Source organism: Ascaphus truei, chromosome 1 (genome assembly GCF_040206685.1).
Source record: "Ascaphus truei isolate aAscTru1 chromosome 1, aAscTru1.hap1, whole genome shotgun sequence".
NCBI lineage: Eukaryota > Metazoa > Chordata > Amphibia > Anura > Ascaphidae > Ascaphus > Ascaphus truei.
Genome location: NC_134483.1, coordinates 470,542,662 through 470,559,116, shown reverse-complemented (window position 1 = coordinate 470,559,116; position 16,455 = coordinate 470,542,662). Strand labels below are relative to the sequence as shown.

At 40.3% G+C, this 16,455-nt stretch overlaps 1 protein-coding gene across 1 annotated transcript in view; it reads left to right on the top strand.

Moving 5' to 3' along the window:
* Positions 1 to 16,455, top strand: part of GABRB1 (gamma-aminobutyric acid type A receptor subunit beta1) — a 592,027-nt gene that overhangs the window by 196,116 nt on the left and 379,456 nt on the right. The window lies entirely within an intron of this gene.

Here is a 16,455-nt window from a genome sequence, read left to right as displayed (position 1 = left end):
CAGGAACAAATCCTCCCTAAGTCTCCTGGTCAGAAAGCGTATTGCACAGCAGATGCTAATGCCAATTATTGACTATGGAGACATAGTATATGGCTCGGCTCCTCAAACCCACCTTAGCAAACTTGACACCCTCTACAATTCAATTTGTCGTTTTGTTCTCCAATGCAACTACAACACACATCACTGCGTAATGCTCAAAGAACTAGATTGGTCATCACTAGAGTCTAGGCGCAAAGTTCACCTTTCCTGTCTCACCCTCAAATACTTTCTGGGCAAGCTACCCAGCTACCTGAACAAGCTCCTTACCCCTACCACATGCAGTACCTATCACCTGAGATCAGACTCCAAAAGACTATTCATGGTCCCAAGACTCAACAAAGTATCCGGACGTTCCTCCTTCTCCTTCCGTGCACCCCAAAACTGGAACAACCTACCAGAGACTCTCATATCCACCACCAGCTTAAATTCTTTCAAATCTAAGGCTGTCTCACACTTTAATCTGGTCTGTAACTGTTTCATACGCTCATAATATATATTTTCTTTAACTGTGCATGCAATGTCTTGTATATAATGTATACCTTGTTCATTTATGTAACTGTATTTGTAACCATGTATTATTTTGTTTTACTCTGTGCCCAGGACATACTTGAAAACGAGAGGTAACTCTCAATGTATTACTTCCTGGTAAAATATTTTATAAATAAAAAAAAAATATATATATATATATATATATATATATATATATATATATATATATATATATATATATATATATATATATATACATACATATATATATATATATATATACACATATATATATACACACACACACACACACACACACTCACACACACACACACACACACATATATATACACACACACACAAATTGATAAATAAATAAATAAATTGACATTGATATATATTTTTTTATTTTCTTTGTGCAATCATTGACACACACACACACACACACACACACACCATCGTATTCCCCCCCCCTATCATTTGTATCTCCCAAGATGGCCCCCACTCCACATCTTATTCCCCCCCCCCCCATATCATGTGTATCTCCCCAGAATGGCCCCACATGCCCCATCTTATCCCCCCTCCATATCATGTGTATCTCCCAAAGATGGCCCCCATGCCCCAACCCCTCACGAAATTTTTTTTGTCCTTAGCTTACCTAATTTCAAGCACTAGTGCAGGGTGATTGCCTCCGTCCTCGTTAGTAGCTGCTGGCAGCACGAGTGTCTCCGTCCTTAGTAGCTGCTGGCACCACCAGTATCTCCGTCCTCGCTAGGAGCTGCTGGCACCACGAGTGCAGGATGAGTGTCTGTGTCTCCGTCCTTGAGTAGCTGCAGACCAGCTTGCATCTGTCACGCTCGGCCCGCCACACGCGCTCGCCCCCGCCCACATGGGCTCGGACCCAGGCCACACGGGCTCGGACCCAGTCCACACGGTCTCGGACCCCCCCCCAACACGCGCACGCCGCTTCACTTGCACTGATGGCCGCCCGCAAATTTTCAAACCGGACAGGCATCAGAATTATCGGCCTGTCCGGTTGAAATCGCGGCGCCCCTCTAGCCAAGTTTGGGAAACACTGGGGTAGCCAATTTATAGTATAAAGGGCTATCTCCACTAACCAAAGCTACTAATAGGGTCTTAGTCCTGCTACTTGGCCTCTACACTGTCATCTCTGTCCTTTAGAGTATAGATAGTACATTGGTCACAATTATTACTACGTCCGGTCCAATTTTAATTCGCTGTTACACTGGCTCACACTAAGTATTGTACTTGATCCACAGCGTTCCTGTTTTACTTTCCTGAGTTACGACTCACAATGAAGTGTTTTAATTTACCCAATCCTCACCTACACCACATTGTCCACAGGTACACTTGTTTCTATGAGTGTGTGAGTTCTTTCCTTGGGGTTCTCTCTCTCATCGTTGCTATTGTATAACATAGCATACTGTAGTATAGAATAGCATGCCATACCATAGTATGCGTTCTGCTCAAGGATGTCTTCTCTCTACCCCTTTTGTATTTGAAGCCCTCTCCCGCCTTAAACCTTTTTCCCTGACTGCCTCACACCTCTGGAATGCCCTTCCCCTCAATACCTGACTAGCACCCTATCTATCCACCTTTAAGAACCAACTCAAAACACACTTGCTTATGGAAGCATATGAGTAGCTCTATGAGTGATAGTTTTACATCGCATACATAAACCTTGGCCCCTTGCAGATGCACTTATTAGATGCCCTCCTACTGCTCTGTACCTCCTTCTTCCCAACTAATTAGATTGTAAGCTCTTTGGAGAAGGGAATCCCTTTCCAAAATGTTACTGTTATGTCTGAAGCACTTCTCTCCTTTATGTGTTATTTATATTATTTGTTATTTATATGATTGTCACGTGTATTACTGCTGTGAAGCGCTATGTACATTAATGGTGCTATACAAATAAAGACATACAATACAATACATACATTATAGTATACAATATACTAAAGAAAACCTCCAAACAATATGTCTTTCTAAAACGTATTAGCATAGCTATTGTGTATTCATTTATTCAGTGTCTTACTTTTTCAACATACCAATCCTGTTACAAACCACCTCATCTAAATGACATGGACATGATACTGTGCAAGACATACTGTATGTATCCAATACTTTTTGCACTTTACAGTAGCTATCACAGTAAAATTATATCAGCAGATGAGAAAATATGTGAAATGTCATATCCATGATTTTGATGACTCCTTCAGTGCTACAAGAGCCAGCAATTTACTTCAGGCACTTCTAGCACTAAAGGGGTTCACTTGATACATTGATGAAGAGGCTGCATTTTATACCTTCTAACAAAAAAATAAGCTATGATTAAATCAAAAGAAGATTACTTGTACATTTGTACTAATTTTATTAGAAATACGTAGGCCCAGATGCACAAAGCTCCATTAAATCAGGGCAACTAACGTAACATTACCTAAATGGGTAACAGACTTTCTGTGAATTGATCTGCATGTTTCTCATTTTGGGGTCTGATGGTCCCCACCGTTGTTTAAATTCCTTTATGTGATGATGATGTACATGTGCATGGTGTCAATTTGGATTACCTTTTTCCATCTAATTGTGGATTTGTACAATTTGGCTATACTTTATAATTATTCTTATTAAATGGTTTAACATAGGGCACTACACAAGTACATAATTGCAAATCTATTATTGATTTATTTAATTATTATATTTATGATAGTTATTTCATCTTATTGATGTTCTGATAAATTATTTTGTTTATATCCAATTATTCAATATTAATTGTTTTGGTCATTTATGTAGCATTTAATTCTAATGTCTATTGGGTTTTCAGGATCCTGATTTGTAGACTGTATTAACATGCTTTATTGTTGCAACTATGTCATAAGTTTGAGGTTGCAACTCTATTTCTACTCATTCTAACACAATCATAGGGGGCTATGCACTAAGCTCAAGGCTTTTGCGTCCGGATGAAAACAAAAAGCACGTCCGTTAAAAAGTGAGGCCGGACATGCGATTCACTAAGGCCTTGAGCCCATTTTCTAACGTACGGGCTCAAAACAGCCACAGCGTACGGGTTGCTTTTTTCCCCTGCTAGCATTCTTAAACTTTGCATACGCTAGCTGATAGAAAAAAAGCCGCTTGTAACATTTGCATGGAGATTTGGCATCTCCATGCAAGGCTGTTACAGGCGATCGTACACTAAATAAATACATTTTAATATTAGTGTACATCAGCAGGGGTCTCAGGACCTGAACCGCATTGGTTTCAGTTCCGGTGGCCCCCTACTTCTGGAGATACAGGCCCTGTTATGGGGTGCTGGAATCCCCTGCACTTTCAAGCTCCCGCGTCACGTGACCTTGATATTTACATTCTGCAGGGGATACCGGCATCCCATAACGGGGCCTGAATCTCCTGAAGTAGGGGGCCCCCGAGACTGAAACCAACGTGGTTCCGCTCATGATACCCCCTACACATCTACACTACTGTCAAAACACACATATCAATAAACAATAATTCCTTACCGTAGCGGATAGCTGCAATGGTAATGAAGCTGCATTAATGTACATTTTAATAATAGTGTGCAGAAGCAGGGGGTCCCCTGAGCTGAACCGCATTGATTTCTGCTTCCCGAGTTACAAAACAAGGTATGGGGCATCGGTGCCAGTGTTGCCGCCATCTTTATAGCGTCCCATACGCGACATGGACGCTATAAACATGGCGGTGACACTGGCACCGATGCCCCAAACCGGGCCTGTAACTCGAGAAGCAGGGTGTCTCTGAGGCAGAAATCAATGCGGTTCTGCTCAGGGGACCCCATGCTCCCGCACAATATTAATAAAAATACATTAATGCCGCTTCATTATTATAGCAGGTAACCGCTAAGGCAATGAAGGGGTTAAGGCACAATAGCATGTTTATTGGGGACAATTGCCCCCAATAAACATAGCAATATACAACACACATCCCCCCGCCCCATAACACATACAATACAGTAATGGGCAAAATAACTATAATCCACATATGGATAATAGATTATTTGCCCATTATTAAACACATAAATCAGCATAAATAAATTGTGTTCTACTAACCCCCTGGCAATGATGGGCATCTGGTCACCCACCCTGCCCCCATTCATTTGTACAATATATATATTTTATATTTTAAAAACATCACTATTTACAGCTAACTGGTACGGCCATGGGCTCTAATATGGCACCGTCTTATGCAAATCTTTTTATGGATTTGTATGAGCGGATGCACATATTACATGACATAACCTATGGACAGTATATTGCCAAATACCTCCGCTACATCTATGATGTCTTTATCCTGTGGATTGGCAGTGAAGAGGATCTGTTGGCGTTTGTTGCTGTTTTGAACAGCATCCCCTCCACTATTCGCTTTACTCTCAATTATAACAACAAGGAAATTGCTTTTCTTGACACTATAGTGTATAAAACTGGTGGTAAGCTGGCCACCAGACTATACCGGAAGAGTACCGGTAAGAACTCTCTCTTGTGTGCAGCTAGTCACCATCCCGTACCGCTGAAGAGGGGTCTCCCGTATTCCCAACTTTTAAGAGTTAAGAGAATTACCACAGATCCGGAGGAGACAGATAGGGCCCTAACTCAGATGGCCATACGCTTTCGGGAGAGGGGCTATTCTGCCAAGGATATTAATTTTGCCCTACAGAAGGTTGGACAGATCGATAGGAGTGAGTTACTGACACCGTCATCCAGAAGACCAGTTACCAATAGGCTCAATATAGTTAGTACATTCAGTATGGCTACATATAGCATCAAGCGCTGTATTCGAGATAATTGGCGCATTTTGGAGAATGATGATAGGATTGGCGCGTGTGCTAAGGAACCCCCTTTATTCTGTTTTCGCCGTGGCCCCAGTATTGGTGATTTGGTTACTAGGTCTGATCCAACAGAGAAATATGCCACTCCGACTTCCTGGTTAGCCAAAAAACCTGGCTCTTATCGATGCCACGGCGGTACAAATTGCCAATATATGCAACTTGACCCGAGTTATAATCACCCTCATAGTGGTACACCGATCAAAATCAAACACACACTCAATTGTGAATCAAAATTTGTGGTGTACTTTATTAGGTGTCCTTGTGGATTGCTGTACATTGACAAAACTATTAGGATGCTTAAGGAACGCATGGCTATGCACCGCTCAACTATTAGAAAAGCCCCTTTGAGTGATGTCGCTGACATGGATCTGAAATGTCTTCCTGTGGCAAGACATTTTAAAGATAAGAGACATTCGTTGGCTACGCTTAGATGCATGCCCATTTTTCAGGTTCCGGTCCCCTGGCGTGGGGGTGATAGGGGCAAGACTCTGTTACAACATGAGGCCAGGCTAATTTACGAGCTTCGGACTATGACTCCTGGAGGCCTCAATGAGGAGCTTAAATTAGGCTGTTTTCTATAAATGCTCTTTTGTTTATGTTATACAATGATCAAGCAATGTATTATGCCTTATGTGTATATGTCACTAGCTCTCCATTGTTTCACATCCTATGCACACCCACACTTCCCTTGTTTGTTTTTTGCAGGTTTGTTTTTTTCTATAGATTGTGCTCTGATACCCTGTGTTATCTCCTTTAAGGGCTCTGTTTTTAGTATATGATGAGCCAATTGCTGTCTGCCTTCTCTCTGCCCTGAGTCAGGGTTTGGATGATGGGTGTCGCTGTCAGTTGCAGAGTTTAACACTGTGCATGCGTAGGCTGTCCTACGCTGTCCTACGCTGCTGGGGACACTATGCGTGGCCTCTGTGTGCTAATGTGGTGCGCGGAGCCTGATCCTGATTGTCACTCCGGCCTCCAGCGTTTGTAGTTTTTACTGCGCATGCCTGACATGCAATGCGCTGTCAGACTGACACTGGTGTGCAGGGCATGAGTATCATTGTGGGCTATTTTGATTACAGGATTACCTGCTCCCGGATCGTGGCTACAAATGACTAATCGCCTTACAGGTATTGGGGGAGGTGGCTCAGAGCACAGCTATGTTGAATGCCGTTCTTGATGATGCATGTTGGTGATTGGTTCTTTCTGTTGTGGTGCATCATGGGTGGGGGTATATATGTATGGTCACTATCACTTGTTGGTTGCACGGCCCTGAGGAAGGTCTCCATGTGGGACCGAAACGTTAGCTTACGTGTGTCTATGTTTTGAATACAGTTTTTTTGGATTAAATACTCTGTGATTCAAATCAAATTAAAACCGCTTCATTACCTTAGCGGCTAGCCACTAAGGCAATGAAGGGGTTAAACCCGAGTACCTGGTTTTTTTTTTGAGTACAGGGGGTTGGTAAAAAGGGGTAGTTGCACCAGGGTGGGTGGTTAGGCCTACCGGGAAGCTTGCAGGTTGAGTTAACACCTTCACTACCACAACGGTGGCAACTGCTATGGTAATGAAGGGGTTAACCACTCCTGCAACCCACCCAATATGCGAAACCACCCACCCTGGGTCAACTACCCCTTGCACCTAATCCCTCTACCCCCAAGAAACATTAAAATACAAGAACCCTATAACCTGCCCTCTTTACCCCCAACACCCCCCCCCCCTTCCCCAACTCATATAGTATAATAATGGGTAAAATTACTATTATCCAGATCCATATATAATTTGCCAATTAAAAATAAAACATTATCCAGTCAGCATAAAGTTAATAAAAGTTCTACTTACCCCTGCAGGACAAAGGCCTCCTTCATCCTCATCATCGTCTTCCTCCCCCTTCTCCGTGGGCAGCAACATTACAATAAAAAACTAACTAAAGGCCACTAACCCCTTAATCATCTTAGCGGTTAGTAACCGCTATAGTAATTAAGGGGTTAACACCCTTCCCCAGCTACCCACCTGAAATGCCTAACCACCCTCCCCAGGGTAACTACCCACACCATCAACCCCCTCTACCCATTGATTTGCACAGTGGTACACATTGCCATATAATATGGCCATGGTTTGCCACTATGGCAATGAATGGGCAATCTACCAATAAAAAAACAAGCACTGAATACATTGCAAAAAAAAATGCCAATAAACCAATTGATTGGCACAGTGATACACCATGCCCATGTACCACTTTTTTTTTGTAAGGATGTGACGTCATCTTAAAGGAAAGGAAGCCAGCCAATCAGGAAGTCTATGCTTCCCTCCCTTTAAAATGACGTTATCAGAAAAAAATGGCTGCCATCACATGATACTCCAACCAATTGGAGTATCCCAATATGATTGGTTGTAGTGGCATGTTAGTACCATGTGACAGCTTCCCTTTTTTTAAGGATGTGACGTCCCTCCTTTTAAGATGACGTCACATCCTTAAAAGATATGGAAGCTGGCACAAGGTACTACAACCAATCAGATTGGGGGTGTACCATGTGATGCCAGCCATGTTTTTCTGGTGACGTCATTTTAAAGGGAGGGAAGCATAGCCTTTCTTATTGGCTGGCTTCCCTCCATTTATGATGACGTCACATCCTTTAAAAAAAAACCATGGCACACCAGCCAATCGGATTGGGGGGTATCATTTGACACTCAAATGTGAAAACACAGGCCTTATATAAATCCTGTCCCAGCTCATTTGATCTTAAAATGATGGGACAAAATTCACCCCATTGGATTACAGAGAAAGAAGGAAGAAAGAAGAAAAGAATGAAGAGCTCACTGGGGAGACATTGAAGATGATTTCAAGCCTAAATATTAATTATCCTATATTCTCTATATACACATACTGTATATTCAGCATGTAACTAGTTAAAATAAGTAATTTAGTATTAAGTTAGAAATTATATTGGAAAATTATAAGCTGCCTCTGTAAAGATAAGAAGATACATTTTTCTGAAGACAGGCAGGTGTAGAAATGTTTGTCTGCTTAGTTGCAAGAGTTTGGAATCAAAGGTTAGTTAGATACTGTAGTTAGTAGTAAAAGACAATACAATACAGATGGGTCTTAAAAGATAAGGAACATACTGTAGGAGTAACTATACAGTAGTTACTTAGTGATAGAACAAAGAAGGGTATTCTAAATCAAAGTCTAAATGAAGAAACAGTGTTCTAATAATAGACTAAGAACACTTTGGGCTGACACTGAGAAAAATAGGTGATTACTATGTTAAGACTGCTTGAAGAAAATGTATAAAGATTGCATTTGGATTTATAGAATTCAGAATAATTTACCATCCAAGCAAAGAACAACTAAGCTAAAGAATCTCCACTCAATAACTAAATTCTACATGCCTGAATGATGTAACTGACTGAAATGATGCTGTGAAAGATGTTTTCTATTGCCTATGATTAAATTGAGAAAAGAACCGAACCATGGACTATTTGATATATATTGAAAAGTGGGACATTTATTTGCACCCATCTAATGAGCAAATGTTCAGACATATCTTCAATCAAGATATCATCAAGGACTTATTTTGCATTGGCTGTTGAGGACCATTGCACCGGGGGTCAAGATTTGGTGCTCACATAGAACGGGGGTGAAGTCATCAAAGATAAGAAACGCATTGATAGTATGTTTTTTAATTGTGTATTTTTTATTAGGTTGACCATTGACTGCCAATGTGCTTATCTTTAAGCACAGTGACAAGCAATGCTTGTTTTTATTTCATTGTTATGTATTGTATTTTGTGCCTGTTTTTTAGCTTCCCATTCCTTGCCATAGTGGAAAACCATGACCATATTATATGTGCATGGTGTACCACTGTGCCAATCAATTGGGTTATTAGCATTTTTTTGTATTGCAGTGTAATTTATTTTATTCAGTGCTTGCTTTTTATTGGTAGATTTCCAATTCATTGCTATAGTGGCAAACCATGACCATATTATATGGGTATGGTTTAACACTGTGCCAATCAATGGGTAGCAGGTGTGGGGGGTTGGGGTAGTTGCCCCAGGGACGGTGGATAGGCATCCCGAGTGGGTAGCAGGAAGGGGGTTAACCACTTTATTACTATAGTAGTTACTAACCGCTAAAGTTGATTATGGTATTAGTGGCCATTAGTTTTTTTTTTAATTGTAATGTTGCTGCCCACAGAGGACAAGGACATGAGGACGAAGATGGTCTTCATCCTGGCAGGGGTAAGTAGAACTTTTATTAACTTTATGCTGGCTGGATAATGGTTTATTTTTAGTGGGCAAATGAGCGGTTATCCAGATCTGTATAATAGAAATTTTGTCCATTATGTACTGTATGTGTTAGGGGGAGGGGGTTTGTTGGGGGTAGAGAGGGTGGGTAGTAAGGTGCCAATTCAGTCCTAATGGGGTTTTCCTTGCCACCTTTGAGAGCATAGGTAACCACACTGGCAATCAATGGGTGAATTGGCTAGTATTGTCTTTTAATGTTTATTGTGGGTAGCGGGGCTGGGTGAAGGGCAGGAGGGGTTAACCCCTTCATTACCTTAGTGGTAGTACCCGCTAAGGTAATGTAGGGGTTAACTCCTCCCACAGCCCTCCTGTAAGACCTAAACACCCACCATGGGCCAAATACCACCTTCACCCACCCCTACTACCCACAATATACCTGGCACGGGTATTTAACCCTTTCATTACATTAGCGGTTAGACACTAGGGTAATGAAGCTGCCTGCATATGTCTTTTTATTACATTGGATTGAAGCAGAAGGTTCCCGGAGCTGGTATTAATGCATATCAGCTCCGGAGACCCCCGGCTTCAATCTGAAGCAATAAAAAAAAATTCTTTCCAAGTCCTACTGCAAATCCCATCCCGCCACCATTTGTGTGGTGAGATGAAATTTGTGAGTAGCTCGCTAGATGACTGCCTCAATGATCTCATCGGAGCTACTAGAATAGGGTGATTTTCTCAAAAATGCGAGTTGGAGCTCTTTTTGAGCTCTTGCTCTGTGTGTCTGAACTGCAGCTCTACCACTCAGGGAGATGCACTTCTGGTATGAGTTTGGCAGGTTATCGGAGCTTTCTGAATTGCCATATCATATGGGAAGTGCTCAAAAATCTTGATGAGTTACTTATCGAAGCTACTAGAATAGGCCCCTTATTCTGTAGTGTGTGATAGTACAGATAACCTACTATTTGTACTATGAAAAGTCCCACTGACATTAATTGGACTTTAATGCGATAGCACACCATCTGCACTTATCACATCTTACAGAATCACGGTTCCATAGTTCCTTACAGGCAATAACTTTGAGCCTGAATTTTCATAAAAGGTAATACTGAAAAATTTATTTATGAAAAAAATGACCAGAAAATAATACATAGAGAGTTACCTCTCTTTTTCAAGTATGTCCTGGGCATAGTTATGATGAAATACATGGTTACATTAAATGAAAAAGGTTATTCAGTACATTCAATGTACAGACATTTCAGGTCAGTTAGAGATAACAGACAAGATTAATATATGAAACAGCTCGTATTGAAATTATTTATACTGGAGGCAGTTTTGAGAGTCTCTGGTAAGTTCTTCCAGTCGTGTGGTGCACGGTGAGAGGAGGAGAGATTCCTTCTTGAAACTTGGATCCATGAACAGTCTTTATGAGTTACATATAAGGTGATAAGTGCTCTTTATACTAGGGATGAGGGCCTTGTTTAGATAGGTAGGTAGCTTGCCCAGAAAGTATTTGAAAGCAAGACAGAAAAATTTACTTTGCATCTGGAATCAAGATATAGCCAATCTAGTTCTTGAAGTATTTTGTAGTCAAAGTGTGTTGTAATTAAAATGTAGTACAAAGTGGCATATTGAGTATTGAGTTAAAGAGGGTGTCTAGTTTCTCAAGGTGAGTTTGAGTGTACCATATAATACTGTATGTCCCCATAATCTATCATTGGCATTAGCATCTACTATGTAATGCGCTTTCTGACCAGCTGGCTTAGGGAGGATTTGTTCCTATAAAAGTACACATAGTTTGACATTTGGATGACAGAATATCAATATTCAACCCAAATGATAAATGGAAGTCAAGCCAAATTCCCAGATACTTAAAACTAGCGATAGGGGCTAGAATAGTGTTAGAGTTGGTTCTGATCTGTAGCTCTGTCATTGGTAACTTTAGAAATGTAGCCTTAGTGCCAAAATATCATCATTAGAGTTTTGCCTTTGTTTAAAAACAGTTTGTTTCAGGAAATCCAGTAGTCAAGTATTGAACAATCAGATTGAAGTACGCGAAGGCCTTATTCAATATGCAGTGAAGTCACTTCTTCATGGCAGAGAAGCCTGTGAGTCCAATTTAGTTGAATTGAACTAAGACTTTCCTGCCATGGAGAAGCAGCTTACCAGAACATTATGAAGTTACAAAGTAGATGAGGTTGAAAAAATACATATATCCATCAAGATCAACTTATGTTCAATTTAGACAACTAATCCTGTATTTGTATTTACAGAATTTTGACCCAGAGAAAGAAAAACACAAAAAAACCTCTAGTGAAACATTATCCAATGACATCTCATAGTGGGAAAAAATGAATTTCTCAATAGTTAGAAATCAGATTCTCTCTGGATCAACATCCTTCCCATGTTTACTTATTTGGTATATCACTGTAACCTTTCCTTTCTAAAAAGATGCCCAACCTTTTATTTAAGATATCTATTGTATCTGCCATCGCAGTCTCCATGGGTATTGAATTCCACATTTCAGCTGCCCTTACTGTAAAGAACCCTTTCCTTTTGTTGCTGGTGAAAACTCCTTTCCTCCAACTTTAATGGATCACCCTGTGTCATTTGTACTGCCCTTGGGGTGAATAGTTCTTTTGAAAGCTCCTTGTATTGACCCCGAATATATTTGTATATAGTTATCATATCCCCTCTTAGGCTCTTCTTTTCTAATGTAAACAAATGTAATTTAGTTACCTCTCCATATAAATCAAATTATCCTTCCCCTTTATTAATTTGATGGCTCTTTTTCTAATTCCATAATGTATTTTTTATGGAGTGGTGCTCAAAATTGTACTCCCCATTCAAGGTATAGTATTGTCTTACTAATGCTTTATACAATGGCATCATTATGCTTACTTCCCTTCCATCCATACCCGTTTAATGCAAGATAAGATCTTGATGTCAGCAAAGATGGAGACTTTGCTCTCCATGGAAACCTCAAGGTCATTAATAAACAAGTGAGAAAAAAAAACCAGGGCCCACTAACGATCCTTAAGATAATCCACTCACAGATGTAGCCAGACTTACTGTCCTCAGTGCTGTGATTTTAAGTGTGCCGAAGCGGCTGCAGTGCGGCCGCGTTGTGGTTACAGATCTTGCAGCCCAAGGATAGTAATTTGCTCAGAAGAATTAACACTGCAGGGTTCCATGCTTTTGAATGGGACCCCACAGCGTTAATCCTTTTGGACCATTTGGACCATTTGCAGGGGGTCAATGCTGCTGCTCATCTTTCAGAAGAGCTGCGCATCCGGGCCTGGACCCTGTCTGCATATGCTGTCTGGATCCGTGTCCCACACTCCCTGAAGGTAAGAGATGCAAGCTGTGTTTCCCTCCTTTCCCTCCCTACCCACCTACATCATCAAGGGGACTGAACATGACAGGGAGACACTATCCAGCTGCCTTTATGATGTATGTATGTATGTCTTTATTTATATAGCGCCATTAATGTACATAGCGCTTCACAGCAGTAATACAAGTGACAATAATAACGTATGTTACTGCTGTAATATACGTGACAATATACGTGACAATAATAACAAATAATATAAATAACACATAAAGGGGAGAAGTGCTTCAGACATAAAAGTAACATTTAGGAAAATTAGTCCCTGCTCTGAAGAGCTTACAATCTAATTGGTTTGTAATAAGGAGGTACAGAGAGTGTAAGAGGGCATTCTGGTAAGTGCATCTGCAAGGGGCCAAGGTTTATGTATGCGGTGTAAAACTAGCTCTCATAGAGATACCCATATGCTTCCTTAAGCAGGTGTGTTTTTAGGTGGGTGTTAAAGGTGGATAGAGAGTGTGCAAGTTGGGTATTAAGGGGAAGGGCATTCCAGAGGTGTGGGGCAGTCACGTAAAAAGGTTTAAGGCGAGAGAGGGCTTAGATACAAAAGGGGTAGAAAGAAGACATCCTTGAGCAGAACACAAGAGGGATGGTGCATAGCGAGAAATTAGGGCTGAGATGTAAGGAGGAGCAGAAGAGTGTAAAGCTTTAAAAATGAAGAGGAGAATTGAGTGTGTGGAGCTGTCGCAACCTCTACGCGTTTCGCACTACGTGCTTCGTCCCGAAACGCGTAGAGGTTGCGACAGGTCACTCTGCGTGTATGCTGTGAGGCTGAGGCGACGCTTGCAGGAAGTCCGTGCGGTGGTAACATCGCTGTGGTGGCGTGGTCCGGATCCTCTTACGCTTACCAGCGGGACCCGTTCGGCACTTCAGTGTAAGTTTCTGCCTCCCCCTTTCAGACTCAGACCTTTGTTCAGCCTTGCTACTAGCACATCCTGTTATTATATATCATGATTTTTGAGCATTTAGGTCTTTTTATTTATCTGTAAATGTAGTGTTTATATCTAGTCTTTCGGACAGATCTATTTATGTTTTCATGTGGTTATTTTATATTATTCAATTGATTGTGTGTGTTTGTATACTGAGGTGGGGTTGGATCCCCTCAATTGATGCTCCTTATTCATGATTTTTGTTTTTTTAAAATATATATATATTTTTACTATTTCTAATCCCTGGTGCGCATTGTGTGCATTCTTTTTCCTGAGGAAAGGGAACATTGCATTTTGAACTGTTGAATGGTCTGTTCTATTATTTTCTGACATTTTTATGCTGAATGAAGCTCCATTATATTCCTGGTTTATTAAAAAGTGAATAAAGAAGCCTTCTCAGATACCCAACGTGTCATTGCCTTGTCTTCTGCAACAGTTCCATTCAAAAGCATGGAACTCCACAAAGTTAATCCTTCCTGGCTGCAAAACGTGTGTTCCTTGTTGCAGCACTGGGGCCATGTTTGGGCCATAGCGCGCGCATTTGTCTCTGCGACCACAAGAATGTAGATCTGGCTACATCTGTACAACGTGAAAACGTTCTATTGATGACAACTGTCTATTGTTTATCGTTCAACTCGTTTTCAATCCAGGTGCAAATATTTTGACCGAATCCAATTTCCTTTATTTTGTTCACTAACCCCTTTTGTGAAACTGTATCAAAAGCCTTTGTAACATCTAAGTAGACCACATCAAATACATTACTCTGGTCTAAATTCCTACTTACCCCCTCAAAGAAAGTAATAAGGTTGGTTTGGCATGACCTATCCTTGATAAATCCATGTTGACTATTACTAATCATTTTGTTTTCCATTAGGTTTTCATGAATATTATCCTTTATTAAACCTTCAAGTAGCTTCCCCACGATTGATGTTAGGCTTACTGGACTGTAGTTCCCAGTTGTGATTTGTACTACTTACCCTGTAGAAATTGAGTACTTGAACATTAAATGTAACGGGTTGCCTATTACTAAACTTAGTTCCATAAATTTCTTTTATATTTATTACCCAAAGATTAACACTGATAAGTGTACTTATCTAACAATGTTTTAAATAGAAGGAGCGGCTCCGTGAGTAAAGACACAGACTCTGGCACTGCGTTTGAAGCAGGGGAACCTGGTTCAAATTCTGGTGTCGGTTCCTTGTGATCTTAGGTAAGTCACTTTATCTCCCTGTGCCTCGGGCACCAAAAACATAGATTGTAAGCTCTACGGGGCAGGGACTGTAAAACTAGCAGTGCTATACAAGAACAAACAATTATTAATTATAATTATTAAAGACTGCCCTTTTATCTTACACATTTTACCCTGCAAAAACATTGTCCCAATTTATTCCCTGAAGATTATGCCTCAGTTTATTAAAATCTGCCTTTCTAAAATGTGTAGTCTATGTTTAACCTGTACATTATAATAGGGTTTTTGGTAATTTATTTCCAACGAAACCATGTTTTGATCACTGTTTCCGAAATGTTCCCTGACTAGAATATTTCTTATTACTTGTACATTACTTGTACAAATCCAGGCATGCCCCTCGCCTGGTTGGCTCCTCAATAATTTGGTCATGTAATTGTCTTTTAACACCCCCAAAAACCTGTTTCCTTTATTTGTAATACTAATATCATTGCTCCAGTCTATGTACGTATAATTAAAATCACCCATTATTAAAACATGCCCTTATTTTGCTGCCTTCTCCATTTGCAAAATTATTTTATATTATATTATTATTATTATATTATATTATATTGTTTTATCTCACAGATATTTGGTTGTATATAGCATATCCCTACAAACATTTTCTTTGTACCTTTACCTCCGCTGCTCATTTCTATCCACAAGGTCTCTATAATAGGATTTAAATCTAGCTTAACATATAAACATACTACACCACCTCTTCTATTTGCTTGATCCCTCCAAAAGGGAATAACCCTCTAAATGTACTGCCCAGTCATGAGTTTCCTATCACTATGTTTCACTAATGCCTATGATATAATACTGCTCCGTTCTTGCTTATAGCTCCCCCATTTTATCTGTCATGCTTCTTGCATTTGCAAGCATGCTAATGTTAAGGTTGCTACTAGTCTATGCTATTGTTATCTTATCTGTTCCTGGCTTTCTACTCCAATTTCTACTCCAATTGGATTTAGTCTTTAGAAGTTTACTAGTATTAACTGTATTTAATATGGTTGCCTCCCTGCTTATCAAACTTTCACATTCCACCACTCCACCCTATGACCCATAGCACTGAATTAGGGCCATTCATTTTCTCCTTCCTCAAGACAGGAACATATTGATCACATCAGCATACTAGAACCTAATTTCAACAAAAGACAAAATATATAGTAATTAGTAAATAGTTAAATACTTCAATAATAATATTCTCATGAATAAGGGTCATTTAGTTAAACCCTTTGGCCAAAGCATTATAAGTCTGAAAGCGAAC